Source organism: Panthera uncia (assembly GCF_023721935.1).
Source record: "Panthera uncia isolate 11264 chromosome C1 unlocalized genomic scaffold, Puncia_PCG_1.0 HiC_scaffold_4, whole genome shotgun sequence".
Classification (NCBI taxonomy): Eukaryota; Metazoa; Chordata; class Mammalia; order Carnivora; family Felidae; genus Panthera; species Panthera uncia.
In genome coordinates this window covers 82,107,322-82,125,568 of record NW_026057585.1, presented here as the reverse complement: position 1 = coordinate 82,125,568, position 18,247 = coordinate 82,107,322, and the positions used below count along the sequence as shown (strand labels likewise).

Genomic DNA, 18,247 nt, shown 5'->3' with positions numbered 1-18,247 from the left:
TCGGTGGGAAGGCAAACTGGTGCAGCCACTGTGCAAAGTGGTAAGGAGGTGCCTCAAAAAGTTAAATATAGAACGTCCCTACCACCCAGCAATTGCCCTAGTAGGTATTTACCCAAAGAAAATGAAAAGATATATGCACCCCAGTGTCTACAGCAGCATGATTTACAGTGGCCAAGACAGGAAAGCGATCCTGTATATACACACACACACGCACACACACACATGCACACACACTGGGATATTATCCAGCCATAGAAAAGAACGAAACCTTGCCATTTGCAACAACGTGGCTACACCTAGAGTGTGTAATGCTAGGCGAAATAAGTCAGCCAGGGAAAGACAAATACCATACGATTTCACTCCCAGGTAGAAGTTAAGAAGCAAAATGAATGAAAGGAGTAAAAAAGAGACAAACAAAAAGAAACAGACTCTTAGATGCAGAGAACACACTGGTAGCTACCAGAGGGGACGTGGGAGGGGGGATGGGTAAAATAGATGAAGAGTACACTTCCGATGAGCACTGAGAAATGTAGGTGACTATTCGATCGTTATATTGCAAGCCTGAAGTTCATATAACGCTGTATGTTAATCGTGCTTTAAGCAAATAAAAGAATTAAGAAGAGAGGCGCCTGGGTGGCTCAGTCGGTTGAGCGTCGGACTTCGGCTCAGGTCATGATCTCCCGGTTCCTGGGTTCGAGCCCCTCGTCGGGCTCTGTGCTGACAGCTCGGAGCCTGGAGCCTGCTTTGGATTCTGTGGGTGTCTCTCTCTCTGCCCCTCCCCCATTCACACTCTGTCTCTCAAAAATGAATGAAAGTTAAAAAAAATAAAATAAAATAGGGGCACCTGGGTGGCTCTGTCCGTGAAGCGGACTTCGGCTTCGGCTGAGGTCATGATCTCACGATTTGTGAGTTCGAGCCCCGTGCCGGGCCCTGTGCCGACAGCTCGGAGCCTGGAGCCTGCTTTGGATTCTGTGTCTCCCCCTCTCTCTGCCCCTCCCCTGCTTGTGCTCCGTGTCTGTCTCTCAATCATAAATAAACATTAAAAATATTTTATAAAAGACATCTTCAATTCTAGCATGCAATACAGGACTCTTTTTGTCCCCCTTTTAGTGGTTCTTCCTCAGGCTGCCCCAGCACAGTACACAGCCCCACCCCGACCCTGCACTGACCAAGCCCGGTCCGGCAACCCCCTCATGGCTCCTGTCCTTCGCTTCAGTATCTGACCCATCAGCCAGCACTTCCCCCTCCAGAATACATGCCTCTACCTCCTGCCCTCTGCCCAGGTCCAGGCCCGTCACCTGCCCCCTTGTGGCCACCCTGCCCGGTTCTAAGCCATTCCTCCCACAGACGGGTAGGACCACATCATTCCTTCGCCTAAAACTCATCCCCTAAGCTTAAAATAAAACTCCAGCTCCACACCACGTGGCCCGCACATCTGGCGCCCATCTGTCTCCCCATCCCTTCACCCCTGCTGTTCCCTCCACCAGGGACTCCCTTCCCCTGGCTGGTTCCTTCTCATTCTCAGACGCCAACTTCAACGCCCCCTCCTCCAAGCCCTCTTCCCAGAGCACAGTGCCAAAGCAACACTTCTCCCCTGCTCCAGGGGTCCCTCCTGGCCCCCTCAGATCCTCAATCCACCCTTGCGCCCGTCCTCTGGGCTCCCACAGGGAGCATCAAGCGGTCCCCGTGCCCTTCTGATTTCCAGGTGGGTTTGGTCAACAGGGAGCCCCAGCAGGAGATCAGGGCAGGAGGTGAGGAAGCCCGGGTATTTAGCCCTGCTGGTCCCTCCCTGCAGGGCTCCAGGGCTGGCTCCGTCCCAGCAGACTGGGAATGTCAGCTGCTGTCACGCGGCCCAGCCCCTCCACCCCGCTCTCTCTCTCTGGTTCCACTCATCACTCGTCCCCTGGCCCTGGCAAGCCTAAGGAGGCTAATGTAGCCCCTCTTCTGGGGTTTTCTTACTCTCCGCCCCCCCCTCCCTTCATAAACAGGTTCCTTTAAATACCCTCCTCAAATACCTGATTGACTATCATTTCATCTGTCTCCAGCTGGGTCCCGGGCTGCTACACTACCCACCCTCACCACCGCGTTCCATCTCCCCCCAGAACTTCTCCCTGCCCGAACACACTGCTTGTTCACTACCTGTGTCCCCCCACCAGAATAGAAGCCCCATCCGAGACAGGGGCCTTTATTACATCACATGTCAGAGGAATAGGGCAGACGAGCTCACACCGTGCTCAGACTCTCGGGGAAACCCAGCCAATTCTGTGACGGTTCCTCGCTAAATGGCACTGACTTTTAAGTGTCTTCACACGGCATTTCCCAAGCTGGGATCAGGTGACATTCAGTTGGGAGGTGGTAACAGTTGGCAACCTTATACCATTTGCCTGATTTTTCCTCATTTCACTTGAGAGCCTGACAATCTCGTCCCGGGCTGCCCTGACATCATGTTCAAGTCTGTCCATGGGCCCAGTCAGGGCTGGGGAGACCCTCATTCCCTGTCCCTCCAGAGCCCGAAGGGCCCCGGCATGAAGCCTTTACTCCATGGGTTTAATTTCATCTTCCTTCACCCAGGTCCAAACTCGCCCTCCCTCGTCTGCTCCAGGCTTGAGATCCAAGGGCTAAGGCAGACAGAGCACCAGCCCTGGGTCTGTTCTGTCACCCACTCACTGTCCAACCTTGAGCAGGCCGCCTGCCCACTCCGGGCCTCAGTTTCCCCAACTGCTCCAGCCGTTCCTCCTGGCTGGGACTCCCCTCCCACGAGCAGATCAGACCACCTGCTCTCCCAGCATGCTCCCTGCTCTGGCCGTGACCTCCTGCCCAGCTCAGCGCAGATCGTGTTGATGGTTATGTCTCTCTGGGAGGTGACAGAGGACATAACGCCCTGTGATGAAGGCAATGTTATCACCACCTCTGCTTTCCAGGTGACAACAACGCTTCAAAAGGTTACATGACTCACCCCAAGCCACCAAGCTTGTGGGCGACTCTAAAAAGCCCATGGCAGGACTGAGCCCCAGCCATGACCTTACATGCCTGTTCTAGAAGATGATGTGCTGACACCTCACAGCCCTCACTGTCTCCCAAGGACAAGAGCCCAGCTGCCAACAGAATCAGGATCCAGGTGGGGGTCACCGGCATCACACCTGTCACCTGACACATCCTGGCACCTGACCCAGGTCAGGAGGCCCAATGCTTCAGGACTGGAGGCGGGGCCAGGGGAGGGACTGTCACCAGGCAAGTGGCTGGGAGCTCCCTCCCAGATCCCTCCCCATTTGCCGAGCCTGGAGTCCTCCCACCCATGGGTGGCCCAGGGGCCCGGGGAACTGCTGTCCCTTGCCCTCGGCCTGTCTGCGGCAACGGAACAGGATTCTAGATGATGTAAGAAAAAGAGACAGAAAAGGCAGGCATTGAACGATCGACCGATCCTAGAACTGAAGAAAAGGGGACAATTCGGGCCCCAGGGAAGAGTCGCCAGGGCAGCCGCTGGAGCCGGGAGGAACCAGTGCCCCGTGTTTGCGCCATCTGGGCAGGGGGAGCCGCTCCCCACCACCGCTGCCTGCCCCCCTTTCCCTCCAGGGCAGCGAGAGCATCTGGGCAAGATTCCGGGCCAGTCCCTGGCTGCGAGCCGAGGGGCCACCTCCCGTGTCAGCAGTCAGGTGATTCAGCCAACGGAGAACCGGGACGCTATCACGAAAAGAACAATTGGGAACAGATGCTGGGTGGACGGAAGCGCCGTCTCCCCGGGGGGGTGAGACACAACGCCCAGGACATGCAGGAGCCTGGTAAACATGAGCTCTGCACGCGCCCCCAACACTCTACAACGGATGCACAGTGAGCCCCACAGAGAGGGCCCAGCTGCCATCCCCACGTTCCACCTGAACACTGTGCCGTCACAATTACGTTTGCAGCCATTTATTCGTCCGTTGACCCAGGCAACGCGGAAAAGGTCAGACTGGGTCCCCACTGTGAAAGCCTAATTATTTATCCCATGAAGGAGGCGGACCTGGAAACAAAGGGGAAACGGCACGACAGTGGTCTCTGTAACTACTGCCCCAGAGATGGGGTCCCAGAGAAGTCTAGTGATTTGCCCAAGGCCACACAGCTCAGGATGGTGGAGCAGATCCAAACCCTAGATATCTGCCACTAAGGCCCAGGTTGCTTCCCCCCACCTCGCCCTGCCCCATAGAACATGGGAGAGGAGGTAGGAAAGGAAGAGGGCAGCATGGGCTGGAGGCATCAAGGAGGGCTTCCTGGAGGAGGGGGAGCCCAGGCTGGGCCCTGAAGGACAGACCAGAGAAGAGCATATGGGGGGATGAAGCAGCTCCTAGTTTGCTGCCCCCAGTTCTTTAGGCCTCTGGCTCTGGAATTCTCCATGAGGAGGTTGAAGGTCTTCCTGGAGCAGGTGCCCCAGGAACCTCTCCCCAGAGCAGGTGGAGCTGGGTCCTGCCCAGGTTGGAGGAGGCTCCCAGGTAGGGGGTAGTGGGCAGGGCGGAGCAGGAGCTCCTGGGCACCTCTGTTCTCTTGGCTTCTGTCCCAGGTGCTGCTGAACGGGAGCGAGGAGGGCAGCGTCCTTGCCCGTCTGCAGTGCGGGGACAGCGGTCTCACCCACGTCCCGATGAGGCCATCAGACCACATTCTGTCAGCCCCACACGCTGTGCGGCCCCAATCCCACAGCGTCTCCTCGCAGGGCACCTGCACCGCCTGGGGCCCTGCCATTTCCCTTGCAAATCTCCCGAGGGAGCAGCATCCCAGGGAGGTAAGAACCCCCCTCATTATGTCCCCAGTCGGGGATAGGGATCCCTTTCCCTCCCTGCTCTGCCCCTGAACCCCATTTCCCGGTAATGAGCCTATAGAAGTAAAACCCCACAGCACGAAAACACAGCAGCTCGATGCTGGGGGTGGGGGTTGGGGGGGGTTGTTCTCGGTGAGCGGGCGGAGCCGGAGAAGTCGCGGCTATTTTGGGAGCAGATGTCTGTGTGCGTGGGCGCCACGTCCTCTCCCTGCACCCCCCCCTCGCTTTCCAGACTGGGCCGGAAGCTGAGTCAACGAGTCTTCAAACCCCAAATTCCCCCTCCCCTCCTCCCTTCGTCTTTTCCTTCAAAAGATATTTATGGATCCCAGTTAGGCACAGACCCTGAGTTGAGCGCCAGAGCATGGGAACCACTAAGACCATCATCCCTGTCGTGGGGAGAGAAGTTCACTAACCGAAGGGGACCCTGCAGTGACAATATGCATTTATTTATTCAATACGTTTGTTGGGCACCTGCTATACGACAGCCACTGTGTCAGGGGTATTCAAATTGCCGCAGCTCCTGCCCCATTGAGCTCACAGCCTAGAGGGAGACACAGAGATTAATTAATCACATCAAGTGTAAGGTCAGAAGTGTCGTCTAGGGGACACGGTGCTGGGTCAGGATGCCCCAGAGGGTTCCCTGCAGACCAGAATGGCAGAGTGGAGTTATGAAGAATACGAATTATCGTGAGAGTTTGGGTGCGAAGGAGAGCATTCGGGCAAGGGAGCAGCATGTGCAAAGGTCCTGTGGGTGGACAGCTGTTGGCGATCACGAAGAACTCCAAGGCCTGTGTGACTGGAGGGCAGACGGTGGGCAGGAGCCTGGTGTGACATGAGTCCGAGGTGGCGGAGGTGAGGGCCAGGCTGGGCGGTGCCTCAAATGCCACATAAGGGATTTGGGGCTTTGCCCCAAGAACAGCAGGATCCCACGGGAGTGTGGAGTCCAAAGGTCAGGGAGGGGAATTGGCGGGACAGGAGTTGTGTTTCCAGAACAATCCCAAGACGATGTGAGGTGAACTGTGATGGAGGCAGGTGTGGGGACGGTGAAAGCTGACAGGGGCGTGGCCACCTTGGCTTCCAGGGAGCAGAACGGCTGGGGACACGAGAGGAGATGAGAATAAGCATCTACGTAAGCCTGACATCCATGTGGTCGCTCCACTGAGATTCTCCGAGCACCTACTCTACTCGGCCTTGTGCGCGGCACCAGGGCCCCGGTGACACATAGGGATGACCGAGCCACTGGCCTAGTGGGACAGAAGGAACAGGCACTTTTGTAATGCCTCAAGGAGGTCCGGCCCAAAGGGATACACCAGGAAGCTGCGGAAATCAGCAGTCTCTCTCATCTGGTGAGAAGGAAGACATGGGCCTCATGTCTCAGCCAGAGAGGTACCCATGCAAGCGAAAAACGCTTCGTGTGGGCACACGTCTGAGGGTTTTGGTGACAGGGCGGAGCAGCTGTTGTGGGATCCATCGAGGCAGACCCGGGCCTTACGGAACCTGGAGAGTCATCGGGCTCACTCTGCCCACACTCCCTGAGGAGCCCCATGGTCTTTGCTGGAATGTGATCCATCTTGAGCACTCCCAAATGGTGTCCTTCTGGCTGGGTGGCACACATATGCCCCTTATCTGGACGCCACGGCCGCCGTCCGGGAGCAGGAACCTGCACAGCTCAGCCCAGTGGTCTCAGCTGCAGAAGGAGGCTCCCGGCAACCCTGCAAGGCGGAGATCTTCTTCCCCACCCTGAAGCTCAGAGAGGTAAAGGCGCTTGCCCAAGACCACACAGTTCCTGAGTGGCAGCACCTGAGGAGGAATCACTGTGAGCAGAGGGCACTGCCCACCTGGATCTTCAGTCTGATGACAAAGACAAGTACTCCCGAGGGCCAGGTAGCCCCAAGATGATACCTACGGTGAATGTCGGTTGAATGTTTACTCTTTGTCCACGGTAAAGATATAAAGCACTTCATACCTACTAGTTTATTTCATCTTTACAAAAACCCTATAAAGATGTATCAGCCCGTATAATGCTGTGTAACAAACAGCTACAAAAACCACTTTAAGGGGTGCCTGCGTGGCTCAGTCGTTAAGCGTCCGACTTCAGCTCAGGTCACAATCTCGCAGTCCGTGAGTTCGAGCCCCGCGTCGGGCTCTGGGCTGATGGCTCGGAGCCTGGAGCCTGCTTCCGATTCTGTGTCTCCCTCTCTCCCTGCCCCTCCCCCATTCATGCTCTGTCTCTCTCTGTCTCAAAAATAAATAAAACGTTAAAAAAAATAAAAATAAAAATAAAAATAAAAATAAATTAAAAAATAAAAATAAAAATAAAAACTCACCTCCGGGGGTGCCTGGGTGGCTCAGTCAGTTGAGTGGCTAGCTCCCGACTTTGGCTCAGGTCACGATCTCACAGCTCATGGTTTCGAGCCCCGCATGGACTCTGCATTGACAGTGAGGAGCCTGCTTGGGATTCTCTCTCTCTCTCTACTCTCTCTGCCCCTCCCCTACTCCCTCTCTCTCTCTCTCTCTCTCAAAATAAATAAATAAGCTTAAAAATAAAATTAAAGAGAGAAAGAAAGAAAAACAAACTCACCTCCAGGACTATGCATTTACTGATCCCTGCCTGGCGTCCTCTGCCCCGGGTCCCTCGTGGCCAGTGCCTTCCCACATCCAGGACTCTGCTTAATTGTCACTTCATCCTGTTGAACTTACATGCCCCCTCCCCAGCCCCCCGCCGCCCCAGGCCTCCTTCCCACGCATGGTCCTCGTATGTCTCCTTCAAGTGCACCACCACTGTCTGAAATCATCCCGCGACTGCTGATCGTTTCTTAGCTGCCTTCCCCTCTGGAATGTCGTGGCAAGGTGAGACCCTTGTCCCTACTTTTTCATGGTTGTATTCTTAGTCCCTAGAACAGTGTCTGATGCAGAGCAGGTGCAAGATACCTATGGGTTGGATCAATAAATGAATGAAAGAAGAAATGAATGAATTCCTATGATCCCCAATCCTATCACACTGCCTAGCACATGATGGTTTCCAATAAATGCCGATTACGTGGACCAGAATCCTGGCTGGAAGCACAATTGCCTCAGAAGTTATCAGACATCAGGTGTGACGTTCATCCTGGATTTGCCCACGGAACGAGTTCTGCAGAACTATTTGGAAGAGTCAGTAAGACGGTCAAGGAGCTGTTTGTCCTGTTCAAAGAAGTACATTATTTTCTGGATTTTTCTATTCGCAAACCTATTGGCCTGGAGGCGCTTTAGTGGTCAAACAGGACCACAGTCCCCTTTAACAGGGGAGCGAACTTGGGCTCAGAGTGAGGGGAAAGACTGCTGCAAGAATATACGCTGAATCGGAGGCAGGCGCAGGACAAGAACCCAGCTCTCCTGCCTCATTCACAGTCGTTTCTGCAGCAGTCAGAAATGCTCTCATAATCTGCCTGTGGGCACATCAATCACAAGTTTCCCATGGGCATCCTAATTACGATGATAACCATTTTAAAGATAATAATGGCAAATGCTTTCGATCATCAGGGCAACCCTAGAAGGTGGGTACTGTTATTATCCCCATTTTACAGATGAGGAAACTGAGGTCCAGAGAGGTGAAGTCGTTTGCCTACGGTCAAATAGTTTACAGACGGCCAAGATTTGAACACGGACAGTCTGGCAACGTGCTCCGAAAGCTCTGGATTTGATAACATGTACGTCTCCGAAGTCCTAAGAAAGGACTACGATCCGGGGACAACACATTCAAAGTGAATGCCACCATGTTTCCATGTTTCTAAGAACACAGACCAGGCGTGCTGTCTCTCCACTAACCAACAGATACCTGCTCCGGGTCCGTTGATGTGGGCATCACACACGTGGTTTGCCAAACTCTTGCTCTGACACAGAGCATTTAAAGACACTGAGAAGGGGCACCTGGGTGGCTCAGTTGGTTGGGCATCCGACTTCGGCTCAGGTCACGATCTCGCGATCCGTGAGTTCGAGCCCCACATTGGGCTCTGTGCTGACAGCTCAGAGCCTGGAGCCTGTTTCGGATTCTGTGTCTCCCTCTCTCTCTGACCCTCCCCCATTCATGCTCTGTCTCTCTCTGTCTCAAAAATGAATAAATGTTAAAAAAAATTAAAAAAGACACTGAGAATGTCTGTCTCTCTCGGGATCAGGACCAAAGACCCCTCTTCCGGATCCCAGTGCGGTCAGCCCCCGCAGTGTTCAGCCGCAGGGTGATGCGGCATCCTGAGCACCTGCTAAATGGCCCACTCATGTGCAGCACGTGTCTCACTATTTCTGGGAAACCGACACACAAATGGGGAGGAAGGGGGTGGCAGGGGCCACAGTTCTTCAGCCTACAAAGATCTGTTTTGCTGACAGGGGATGGACGACAAAAGGACCAGCTTTCGCAGGGCTAAGAAGGCGGAAAGTCTTATCAGGGGACATCACAGCCTCAGTGCTAATGGGGGATGCCAAGTGTGAGGACCAAGGGCAAAACTCTGCACGTCAAGCATCCTGACAACCTGTCCCAGCAGGAGGACCCCGGTGTGGTCCCGCCTTCTCTCATCTGGTGTTTTGTTTTTCAAGAAATTAAGGAGGCTCCTAACGTGAGTTCCCTGAAATTTCTCCATGCTATGGTTTCCAGCAAATATTATGTCTCTCTCACACTGGTACTTTCTTCCCTTTTCCTACAACCTTAAATGTCAAGTATCTCTTCTCTAGAAGCACTGAATTGAGATAAAGAGGATTAGGGGATATTTTGATTCCATTTAAAGGTAGCTGGGAGCAAAAGGGAGTAAACAGACATGCTTAGAGGCCCATTTCACCTCACTTCTCCCTCCCGATCCTCCTTCCCACCCCCTCAGAGGTTGCCCTGACAGCTCCCGACACAGGGGGGGATGAATGCACCCTCCAGGGCCTGCCTTCTGGAACTCTAGTTCCCGCATTAACTGTCATTGGAAGCCAGTTACCATGAAAGGCTCTGATTTCCTGGTAAACTGGAGGGAGGAGTCTGGTGGGAAAAACAGCCTCGGAATGAGATTCCAGCAATAACCCCTTCATAGAGACACCTCGGAATTCACGAGGGGCCCCTCGGAGCCACCCGAGAAGATACCACGCTCTGAATGGATCAGTGGCAAGATGTTAAAACCAGCCGACAGGAGCTCAATAGAAACTTATACACTTTTAATGCAGAGCAACCAAGGCTGCTTAAATATTTACAAGTACAATCCATCACTTAAAGGGCCAGTTAAGGCTGCAGAGAGATAGTGGTCTTCTGGGATCTTTGTTACCAGGATTTAGTTATTGTCGCATCTTGTAGAAGCCCGGGGACCATTCTTATTCATAATAATGCTTTTCATCTATTGAACACTTACCCACCATGTACCGGCCATGTGATGCATGTTCCACATGTGAAGTCATTTCATCTCTACAATCATACGGACCAGTAACTATTTTACGTATGAGAATATACAGGTTGAGAGGCCAAGTGACATGCCCGAGGTCACACAGCAAGTAACTAGCGGAGGCAGAATCTAAAGTCAAGTGCGTTCGACGCTAAAACCTACACTTGTGACTTTGGCTTTGGTCGTGATAGAGTATATACACTCCTTCCTGCCGCCCCTGTAAATAAACAAAGAAGTGGGCAAGACTCATGAAACGGTTATTCCAGATAGTGGACAACAAGCAGTGAAGGACTGTGATCTCTGAGAGAAGGGAAGCAAATGAGGGGAGGCCTAAAAACACACCAGCTTTCAACCGGGAGGCATTTGTCAGGCCACAGCACAAGCAGGGGGTAACGGAGCTAGAAAGGGGCAGTCTCACCGAGTTGAAGAGGCAGATCTGAGTTTGGGGAGGTAGGGGTGGCTAGAACCTACCAGGGCAGTAGCAGAGAAGAGGGAGCTACACAGAAGGAGAATTCCAGAAACCTGCACCGATGGCCTCCTGAGTCTGTTTCTGGATACCAAGCTGAGCAGGAACAGAATGGAAGTCTACGCAGCCAAGCAGAGAATAACTTCGGAGCCCAAATCCCAGCATTCACAGCGCTGTGCAACACTTGAGTCTGACAATCCGGGGTAGAGAGACTCCACTGAACGTTTGGGATGATAAGGAGAGCCTTTTAAGGACAATGCCTTAGAAATGAGGCGAAATTAGCCCTCACGTAAAGGCTACTCTAGCCCATCATAACAAAGCTACGACACAAGCCCAAATAGATCAAACTGATTTTCAAGCAACTGGACTACCTGCCCAAAACAATTTCAATACTCTTTAAAGGAAGACAACAAAATCCAGAAACTCAGAAACAAAACCTGCAAAATGTCCAGCTTACAATCCTAAATTGCCAGACACACCAAAAAAAAAAAAAAACAAAAAAAAAAAACAAAAAAAAAAAACCGCAAAGACGTGACCCAAAACCACCAGGAGAAAAAGTTGCCAATAGGAACCAACTAAGAAATAGCAAATATGATAGAATTAGCAACATAGAATTTTAAAATAACTGTCATATAACTCATCACCTAATAACTACAGAGAGAGAGAGAGAGAGAGAGAGAGTTCCCCCACTTAAGGGAGGGGGGAAAAAACTGAAAAAAAATAAGCATGGAGGAAAACAAACTATATATGTAAATAAGTTCACAGCCTTAAAGTAAAATATGTACACGATGAAGAGAAAAATGAAGCCTATTAAAAAGAATCCAATGGAAGCAAAATGAAAATTTCACTAGGTGGGAACAGTAGCAGAACAGACACTGCAGAAGAAAAGTTGAACATACATATAGAGCAGGAGGGACACCTGGATGGCTCAGTCAGTTGAGCATCAGACTCTTGATTTCAGCTCAGGTTTGTGGGTTTGAGCCCCATGTCGGTCTCTGTCTGCGTTGATGATGCAGAGCCTGCTTGGGATCCTCTCTCTCTCCCTCTCTCTCTACCCTTCCCTGCCTGTGCTCACTCTCTCTCAAAATAAACTTAAAACAAAAAAGAGAGAGCAATAAAAGCTATCCAAACTGAAGCACTTGGAGAAAACAACTTATAAGAAAAAAAGGACTAGAGTTATCACTAACCAGTGGGACAGTGTAGACAAGTATCACTAACCAGTGGGACGGTGTAGAAAAGTCTACCCTAAACAACACCAACACACATTATAAATTGCTGGAAAAACAGTGATAGAGAACAGACAGAGCAGTAAGACACCTACTGTTCAGGGAACTAATATAAGACTGACCACAGACTGTGTGTCAGAAACAAACAAGCCAAAAAAACTAGGCAAATTCAGCATGACACCTGTGCAGAGACAATCAATCAATCAATCAATCAATATTACATATCATCTTAGAATTCCATCTCCAGAGAAAATATCCTTCACCCATGAAGGCAAACTAAAAACTTTTTCAAACCAAAAACCAAAGAATGCTTTTGCTTCCAGACCTGCCCCTACAGCAAACGTTAACACAAGTCCTTCGGGTCAAATGAAAATGGTGGGACTTCCAGTCCCTTAGTCCATCCCAACAAATAAAAAGCTGAACTGAAAAACCAATAACTTTTCTTAGACGTACAATACATGAGGACAAAAATAACAAAACGAAATGAAATGAAGTGGAATGAAATGGAATGGGATAGAATAGAATAGAATAGAATAGAATAATAAAAAAAAATAAAATGGCTGAGGACATGGGGAAAACAACTACATCCAAGACTGGAGAGACAGACAGGCATGATAGGTCATCACAGCTTACCTGGGCAGGGACTCCTGGGTGGACACCATTATGGGAACCAGTGCCTCGGTAGGAAAACCTGAACAGTAATGTTGGAGGCTCAGTGTGGACAACTCCGAGGATGAAAATCTACAGGGGAACCCTGCCTTAGAAGGGCACCCACACTTTTGTGAGTTTTACCTCCAGGTGCTCAAACCAGGTTCTCACAGTGAATATTAGAAGTCCCCTCGTGCCTCTGGCAGGTGGAGGGGGGAAAGGAACCATCTTGAAATACACCAGAGAACTCTGCTCTTAACAAAAAGCCTGCCCTCCAGAAAAACTAAGCAGAGCTTCACCTGCCCAACTCCCTCTGTTCGAGCGCTAGCCATCTTGTCCCCCCCATGAGGGGAGAGAAAAACTAAGAAACACTTGGGAAGTTCCCAGTCCAGAGGCACAAGCTCACTAACAGACTGAGCACTAACTGTGGACCTACAGAACCTTCCCCTCTCCCCACCCCTCGCCACTGCTTTCCCAAAGGCCAATTTCCAGCGGTTCCCTTTACCCAATACGTCACACTGGACTATTGAGAACAAAACCCAAGATACACTAAAAGGCAACAGCAGGATTTAAAGACACAGAACAAGCATCACAATAAGACAAGGCAGGGGGCTGCCTGAGTGGCTCGGTCAGTTAAGCATCCGACTTCGGCTCAGGTCATGACCTCACGGCTCGTGGGTTCGAGCCCCGCACAGGCTCTGTGCTGACAGCTCGGAGCCTGGAACCTGCTTCGGATGCTGTGCCTCCCTCTCTCTCTGCCCCTCCCCCCTGCTTGCGTTCTGTCTCTCTCTCTAAAATAAATAAACATTAAAAAAATAAAAAGAATGAGACATGGCAGGGATGTGGCAATTACCTGGCCAGGAATTGAAAACTATGGTTAACGCGCTAAGAGTTGTAGCAGACAAAAAAGACGGCACACAGGAGCAGGTGGCCAGTGGAAGCAGAGATAAAAATCCTAGGAAAGGACCCAAAAGAAATGCCAGGGATCCAAAACACTGAAATGAGATGCCTCTACTGGGCTTGTCCGCAGACTGGACACAGAGGAGGAAGGAAAGGGGTAACAAAGGAAGGCTAAGATTTACCAAATGAATGCAGAGCACTGGAAATGGTAAATATGTGAATGAACATAGAAGATACCTTTCTCATTTTTAGGATTCCCTTAAAAGTGTAGCCCTGCAAAGCCAAAAGTGATAGCAGTGTACTAGAGGATCTAGAACGTGGCGACCTAACGCAGTGGCAGAAAAGATAGCGTGAATGGCAGACGTGAAAGCCGACTGCTCTAAGGTGCTCGCGCTGTGTGTGATGTGGGGTGATAATCACTGGCAGATACGCTATATACTATGTGAAAGTCACATATTGCAAACCATAGAGGTGCCCCTAAAAAACACATCCAAAAAGGTAGAATAATAGGAAACCCTTCACAAACGGCTTGTTGAAAGGTGTGTCTGATGACGTGGACCCAAAAGGCTTGTGAGCAGCACATGACGTCACAGCTTCCCGAATTGGAGGGCGGGGAGGGGAGAGGAACCCATGATTTTGCGTTGGCGTTTGGACTGGTTACTGCCTAGTGCCCGCTCCGTGGCCCCTCTGGACTCCCACCCAGGCCTTTGCTCAGCAGAACACACGCTGTAGGTCAAACCCTGTGACCAGAGATGGTGTTTAGAAGAAACACCATTTCTCGAGAAATGAAGAAAAAACAAAAAAACCCACCACCTACCTCCGTGGGGTACGACTCGTGTTAGTTAGCATGGCTCAGAGAAAGCAGGGCCCCATCTATCTGTTCATGAAAAGCAGCATTTTAAGATTAAAGTCAATGCATTTGGGGGCGTCTGGGTGGCTCAGTCGGCTAAGCGACTTTGGCTCAGTTCATGATCTCTCTGTTCACGAGTTCGAGCCCCGCGTCGGGCTCTGTGCTGACAGCTTGGAGCCTGGAGCCTGTGTCGGATTCTGGGTCTCCCTCGCTCTCTGCCCCTCCCCCACTCACGCTCTGTCTCTCTCAAAAATAAACTTAAAACAAAATAATAATAAACTTAAAGCATTTCTATTCTACAGAAGCAGGTTAAGTGCAGCAGCTAGATGAACCTGACACTCTTGGTAGATGGGAATGTTCGATGGCAGGTGTCTATCACGTGCCTTTATAAGGGCCTTAGCAAGATGGACCTCATTATGTTTGGATTGGGGGTAGATTCCAACCCACCATTGCTCTGGCACATTATCGACTCTCCATACACAGCCAGACGTGCCGTGAAATCCAAAACCACAGAGGAAAGGGTCAGTTCCCAAGGAAACGGTGAAAGCTGAACAATGTAAAACTTTACAGGTAGGCCCGCATCAAATTCACCCTGATTTCCAGTAACACCTGGACGCCCCTTCCAATGGACGTCCAAAGAACCACAGAAGCTTCTGGTATCACCACATGGTTTTAATGGCCTTACACATCTGGTGAATCAAAACGAAACATCTCCCCTCTACATCTCATCCTTTTTTCTTTTTTTTTTTTTTTTCTAGATCCAGGTGAAATTGATTCTTCTTGGCATGGCAGAGTTTTCAGAGTCCACATTCCTTAAGCCCCCCCGTTAACAAGATCGCTCGCTAAGTTTGGCTGTTGGCCCATTCAGTCCGGTGCACAAAACGCCGCAGACTTAGTGCCCAGGCAACGTCTTCAGATGTTCTCCGAACCAGATCGGCCATGCTCAACACCGTCCGCGTCCGTTAAAGAGGGGGTGGAATTCGTAGATTTCGTGAGGACCTGTGGCTTCCTTTTGCCACGCTAGATACGCGGGGGCCATTAGGATGGGGTTGCGAAGGATGAGCTGGAAAGGTGAAAATGTTTTTCGGCCTGAGTTTCTCAACAGTGGAGGTGGAGAAGAAGGAAGAGCGACACCAGCACAACGCTGACCGTAGACTGGAGGGCGCACGCGCCTGACTTGGTGGTAGCGGCCGTGGCTGAGGCCTTGGTGGTGGTGGCGGCGGCGGCGGCCGCCGGCGCCACGGTGGTTTCCTGGGAAGAAACCTCCTGGGGCAGGAGCAGCGCCAGAAGCAGCAGCCCCAGCTGCAGCCTCATCAACATCCCTCTTCTCATGTCCCCTGTGTCGCGCTTGGTGCTCAGGGGAACGAAGGATCCGGAGCTGCAGGTGGCTGCGGGCGAAATGGCGAGGGCGGTGCCGGCAGGGTCTTACTTACGAGGGAGCGAGCGTCACAAAGCCTGTTGCGCCAAGGGCCTTCCAGCGCCAGCCAGCGTCACAAGGCCCGACCCCGAGGGCCCCGCCCCCTGGGCTCTGGGCTCCGCCCAAAGCCCGCCCCCCTCCTCTGCAGCCTCAGATGCCGGCAGGTGCTTCCCGCCTACAGGGGACCCCATTCCTTTGCTCTGGAAACAAAAACGTCCGTAACTTGTTGAGAGCGCCCGAGCCCCATGACTTAGAAATCTAAGGTTCCCCCTGTCTTCCAAGCAGCATGTGATCCCTCCAGATCCTTCAAATTGGCCCATGTTTGTGGCTGGTCAGTAGCACAGAGCATGACCTCTGAGTTTTGTCCCCCCCCCGAGGTAATCACTATTGATATGTGGCACGTTTCTAAACAGTATGCAGACATGCTTTCTTTCGCACAGCAGAGGGCCCCTACCCAGAATTTTGGCTTCACGTTTATAATGACCATTTTTCCGGTCACTTAAAATCTCTAAAAAAAACAAAAACAAAAAACGTGATTTATTCAGTGTCTTGCAAAAATTGCCCACTGAGCTGTGCGCATGTGGAGAGTTTTAATCCTCTGGTTTTTACTCTTCTGGGTTTCTAGAGAAGAGAACACATCGCAGTGGTAGTCTTGGTCGTTTCCGGGTGATAAGATTTTTGTATCTTCCCACTTTTCTATCTTGGTTTTTCCTATGGAGGTTGAACTAGTAACTGGGGAGGCAGGATTTTTGTTTTGTTTTCTTGAAGGGTCGGGCTGGGGGAATTCAAGCTAGAAAAAGCCAAAGTGGAAATTGCTTTTAAAACAAACAGACACAGAAGATTATGACAGTGACCATTTTAAAAAATAATGAAAGGAAGTCCATGGTTCATAAAGGGCACTTGGAGTCTGAATGGGAAATGATCCCGTCTGCAGGGCTGGGACGGGGAAAAATAATCCATTCACTGCTGTTTGACATTTGGGGTGTGACTCGTAATAAATTTACCAGAAGATGTTTAAACTTTTGGCGGGGATTCTCTCATCAGCCTGTAGAGAAACTTTAAAGTCACTCAATGCCCTGTCCTGTCCTTTGTGTTCAAGAATTCGAATATTTTTACATTCCAGAAAATTAAATATTTTCTTTACATTCCAGAAAATTAAAGCCTACTTCCTCCTTGCTTTTTCTAAGTCACTACTTCCCTGCCTCTTCAAGAACCTGAGTCTCTTTTTCTGAACATTGGGGGCGAGGGGGGGCGGGAAGAGCAGCCTAAAGAATTCTTATTCCTTTTTGCCAATTGGGAGTTGAACCCACCCAAACTGGATCCCCGCCCCCCTGTCCCCACCTCATTTATTTTTTCCAAAAGTGATACAGAGGTGGTGGCAGACGTGGAGAAGGCTGGAGCCTCCCTGGGGGCTGGAGAGGCCACCACGTTTGGGCAGGTGCCTGTGTCCACTTTGGGCCACACATGGTCACGCAAGAGCTGAGAGCAGTGAGTCATTTAGGGTGTTTCAAGGACAAGGACCCTCATGGATGGATCTTTCCTCCCAACTTTTTTGATTCGAACAAACACGGAGAATCCCCCGGCCCACCCCAGCCTCATTCACTTTTCTGAGGGTTCAGTCGGAGCCGTGATGCATGTTTTGGTAAAAGCAGAAACTTGTTCTTGTCTTTCTGTTCCAGCCGAACAGAAAGGCTAACCCGGGTGTGTCTGGAACTTTTCCTCCCTCCACACGAAGGTCCTCCATTGTGATGTGGAGAAATCATCTGTCATTGCCTAGCAAGTGAAGCCCTTGTCTACACTTAGGGAGAACCCACCTGCCAGAGGCCGTCTTTCCCCATCTCCTCAGATGCTTGGATGCAGCCACGTTTCGAGTTTCCTGTTAATCAATCAGATGTCTCCAGCCCACACTTTGGAAAGAAAGTTCCTGACAACTTCTCTGCTACATTAGCCAGATTGAGTTTGTGTTGTGTGAAATAAAAGCCTTGACTGACAGGTTAAGTTTTGCCTCCTCAAAAATTCGCCACCTTATTTAGGACTGAGTCAAACTGCCTCCCTCCCCAAAGAAGCCTTTTTCCGATTCCCAACAGCCAGAAATGAAGTCTCCCTTCATCCAGTCTGGGCTTGCAGCTCCCTGAGGGCAGTCACTTTATTTATTTTTAATTTTTTTAGCGCTTATTTATTTTTGAGAGAGAGAGAGAGCATGCGCGCACGCAAGTGGGGGAAGGGCAGAGAGAGAGGGAGACACAGAATCGGAAGCAGGCTGCAGGCCCCGAGCTGTCAGCACAGAGCCTGATGTGGGGCTCGAACTCACGAGCCATGAGATCATGACCTGAGCCAAAGTCGGATGTTCAACCAACTGAGCCACCCGGGCGCCCCGAGGGTAGTAACGTTAGAGCCGTCTCCTAGAATAATGGTTACAACCACGGACTCTGTTCAGTCCCCAGCTTTGCCACAAAGTGTGTCCTTGGGCAAGTTACTCAACCTCTCTGTGTCTCATCTGTAACATGGGGGGGAAAGAGCATGAACCTCACAGGACTGCTGCAAGGTTTATTCCAGGGGTCCAC

At 51.1% G+C, this 18,247-nt stretch overlaps 1 long non-coding RNA gene across 1 annotated transcript; it reads left to right on the top strand.

The window, feature by feature from the left end:
• The first annotated feature begins 15,683 nt into the window (after positions 1-15,683).
• On the top strand, positions 15,684-17,681 carry LOC125912862 (uncharacterized). The gene is made up of 2 exons (XR_007454851.1): positions 15,684-16,060; positions 17,363-17,681. It is a non-coding gene; the product is annotated as an uncharacterized LOC125912862 (long non-coding RNA).
• The last annotated feature ends 566 nt before the right edge of the window (positions 17,682-18,247 follow it).